General features: G+C 42.5%; 1 pseudogene; it reads right to left on the bottom strand.

Annotated features, from left to right (window-relative positions):
* Positions 1-525: 525 nt before the first annotated feature.
* LOC128589740 (UV excision repair protein RAD23 homolog A-like) lies at positions 526-2,070 on the bottom strand (annotated as a pseudogene).
* Positions 2,071-4,196: the final 2,126 nt, after the last annotated feature.

The following is a 4,196-nucleotide window of genomic DNA, read 5'->3' as shown; positions in this document are numbered from 1 at the left end:
TCTAATAGTTCTTTCTCTTTTAGGTATTTTAATCCATTTACATTTTTGGAACTACTAATAGATACAGATTCATTTCTATGATGTTATTACTATCAAGGCTTTTAGTTTCAGGTTTTTTTAAAAAAACTAATTCACTTCAAAACCATTATCAGAGACATGGTTCTATTCTGGGGTAAGTGTGGCTTTGGCATTGAGCTGTTGTTATCCCTTCTCCAGGATGGAAACCAATAGCAGACTGGGGAGGGGTCCTTGGGCCTTTTAGAGCTGACCCAGATGGAAAGATTTGGGCCACTCCAATGAAGGATCAAAGTGTGGGGCTCCATTTTCCCCTCACTGTGGAACAGGGCAGGGCAGGCCATCCTCAGGGTATCTTCTGAGATGGGGAATCAAGCAGTCACCTCTCCATCTGGCTGCAGGGAGCTGGGACAGAGGCCAAGAGAGGCCCATCAATTGCATCCCAGTTTTGTCAGCTTATTTGACCAGCTCCTTTAAACCTTTTAAAGGTTTTTGATTTTTTTCTACTTTTTAAACACTCATGTATACATCAAAGTTCTGACTCAGAAGGAAGTTGGCAGCCATAGTCTTGTTTTGTTTTGTTTTTCCCACATGTGAAGTAGGCCTGGATCACTAGGCTTTCTGGGAAACAGAGAGTTTTCAACCCCTCCATAGCTTATTTTTTTTGTGAGTCATCTGCAGGGGCTGGCCTATGGTGCCCACCTTAACTTCCACATTTGAGATGTCCACTGGATGGCTGTGGGTTCGTTCAGCATCTGAATAAACTGCTCCTGGTGCTGGCTAATACTGCAAAAGAAGAGGGTTCTTCTGGCCTGGCTGTTGGAAGCAGAGAGGGTAGCTGTGCCAGGTTCTGCTCAATCACCTGCCCCATGTTCTGGAACTGGGGCTGCTGGCACGGGAACTCCTGGGGGCTGTCTCCAGCTTCTGGGCGGGCTTCTCGGACACCTGCCTCTCCCAGACAGAACCGTGTTCTCCTTGGGGCTTGCAGGAATTCCCGTGAGCAGGTACTGCAGGGCTCGGTGGGGGTTTTTGTAGGTGGCTCTCAGGGCACCCACCACCCGCTCCTGCACGTAGACTGTGGACGCGATTTGTCAGCCTGGTCTTCCACGCAGAGCCAGTTACTGGCGTGCTCGCTCTTCCGCTGCCCCACCGCTATCCGAACAGAGACAGAGCCTCACTCGGACTCTGTGAACCTGGTGATGGAGGCTGATTTCTCCTACAGGTTCCTGTCTCCTCCGATGGTAGGAGAGGAATGGGACATGCCTGAGGCGGGCTGCTGGAAGGAGTAGGAAGTTTGAGGGTGTACGGGTGGCAGCAGGGGGGTGGGTGAGGCCTGTGGGTGTGTTGAAGGTACCTTGGCCAGCTATGGTCTTGGTCACCTTGGTGTTTATAAAGTTTGTTGTCTCAGATGTGTAGCCCCTAATGGGGGGCAATGTTGCTCAAGATCTTGCCAGCATAGATGAGTTCCTGTCCAACTGATACTGGTGCTTCAGGTTCTTGGTCTGCGATTGGAAGAATGAATGGAAGGACTACAGATCAGTGGTAAGACAGGATTTATTCACAGAAACAAAGAATAGAAAAATTACAAAAATCAAATCTCCTAGCAGAGAGAGCCCAGGTGGGGAACAAGTTCTCTTGCTCCCTCGGTGAAGTCTGTCTTGGGGCTTTCTGCTCACAGGTATGTATAGTGGCAGGGGGTTGTACTACCAACTCAGTATTTACTTTTGGGGTGGGTCTTTGTCAGTTACAGCCAGCTATCCAATAAACTCTCAAGCCTTGGAAACTTACAGGAAATTCACCAGTCAGAAGTGCAAGGGGAGGAGACAGAAAGGCGCCAGTGTCTCCTGAGCAGACGTCCCACCCTTCTGGCTACTGGAGCCTCCCAGGCAGCAGGTCTCCGCCCCACCTGTCTAGCACCACAACCAAGGGAAAAGCATGGCGACCCTGCTAAGCTTCTGTTTTCACCTTTAGCACCTTTCTGGTCTCATCTGGCTCCCTGCGGATCTTGAAGGTCTGCTGCAGCAGAATTTCAAGAGCCAGGATCCTCAGCAACATGCAACTGACACCACAGTCACCACACAGTAGCCTAGTTTCAGTACCCCTCTAGCTCAGTGGATAGGGCACCAGCGGCATACACCGAGACTGGCACGTTCCAACCGACCTGGGCCATTTAAAACAACAATGACAACTGCAATAAAATAAAATAAAATAAAATAAAATAAAATAAAATAAAATAAAATAAAATAAAATAAAATAAAACAGCCTGGTGTTGTGGCGGGCGCCTGTGGTCCCAACTACTCAGGAGGCCAAGGCAAGAGAATCGCTTGAGCCCAAGTGTGTGGGGTTGCTGTGAGCTGTGACGCCACAGCACTCTACTGAGGGTGACATAGTGAGACTCTGTCTCAAAAAAAAAAAAAAAGAAAAGAAAACATAATTAGGTATCATTTGATACCATAGTCAGCAGCTTGTACAACTTATTAACCTATTTTATGTATTCATTGTTCATTTTATTGCAATCCCTTATTCAATAGGCTTTTTTTCACTGGTTTCATCTTTCATCCTGGTGAGGAACAGACTCCTTTAATAATTGTGTGTGTGTGTGTGTGTGTGCAAGTTTGTAGATAATAAGCTCTATTTGACTTTTTATATCTAAAAATGTCTTTATTTTGCCTTTACCTTTGAATTATAGGAATAGCATTCAGTTATTTTTCCAAAATATAGTGCTGTGGCGTCACAGCTCACGGCAACCTCCAAGTCTTGGGCTTAAACGATTCTGTTGCCTCAGCCTCCCAAGTAGCTAGGACTACAGGCACCCACCACAACGCCTGGCTATTTTTTTTTGTTGATGTTGCAGTTATAATTGTTGTTGAGCTGGCCCTGGGTTTGAGCTGGCTCAGGCCGGGTTGGAACTGCCAGCCTCCGTGTATGGCTTGCACCCTAACCATTGTGCTTTGGGCGCCCAGGCTCTAAGATATTTTGTTAAGATTACTTCGTTGACTTCTGATGTCTATAATTGCTGATAAGTATGTTGTTAGCTGAATTGTAGTTCTTTTGTAGATTGTTTTTGATGACTTCTTCCAAGATTTTTCTTTATCAGAAAGTTCCAAAATTCTACTATAATAGGTATAGAATTTTTTAACCTAGAATTTGAATTTAGCTTTTGGTCTGAGAATTTCAGTCTTTAATTCTTAATCATTATCCCTCCAGCATTCTGTTCTTTTTCTGAACCTTCCATTAAATGCATATTGCAGTTATTCAGTCTTATCTTTCTCGTTCTTTATTTGCTCTTTACCTTACTTTGTAATCTTTCTGAGTTCTGGACGAATTTCTCACTACTGTTTCTCTCTTTGAGTCCAGCTTTGAGTTTATTTGATTGCAGTTTTTATTTCAATGACTATATTCTCCATACCATTGAAAATACTTAACATTTTGTCTTTTTGAACTGTGACAGGTTTTCAAATTCCTTTCTTTGGTGTCTGTAGCAGTTTTGAAGAGTACTGTACATATATTTTATAGAACACTTCTCGTTGTGATTTGTTGAATGTTTCTCTTGTGATTAGACTGAGCCTATGTGTTTCCAGACCACAAAGATCAAGTGCCATTTTTATCACTTTATAATAAGGGTATCACCATGATTATTATGATTGGTGTTAACCTCATCACTTGACTTAGGCAGTATTTTTTAGTTTTCTAAAGTTTTTTTTTCTTTGAAAAGGAGTCACTATGTGCAGCCCACATTTAAGGAGTAATGAGTTATGTTTTATCTCCTTGATTGTATCTTCATAAATTATTTGGAACTCTTTTCTATGGGAGATTTATCTTTTCTCCTCTATTTACTTATTTATTCAGTCATTTATAGGATTTATATCAGTATGATATTTATTTTAGAATTTGGGTTATAATCCCGTATTATTTAATTTTCTTACTCAAATTGTTCCCATGAATTGTACCTGTTTTTATCTGAGAAATGATGACTTGAGGCATGAATCAGAGCTTTCTTTGCCTTGTTCCAGAAAGCTTAGAGTCACATTTGTGGTCTTGCAAAAGTTGCTTAGAAATTGATGCAGTTTATATTATTCTGATTTCCGACCCTATAGCCTTATGTTTTATTTTCTTCTAATTCACATTATCTTGCTCTATTTTATGAATTATAAGCTAAAGCTTGAAATTAGTGTCTCTAT

Source organism: Nycticebus coucang, chromosome 7 (assembly GCF_027406575.1).
Source record: "Nycticebus coucang isolate mNycCou1 chromosome 7, mNycCou1.pri, whole genome shotgun sequence".
Lineage (NCBI taxonomy): Eukaryota > Metazoa > Chordata > Mammalia > Primates > Lorisidae > Nycticebus > Nycticebus coucang.
This window is presented reverse-complemented; position numbering and strand designations above follow the sequence as displayed.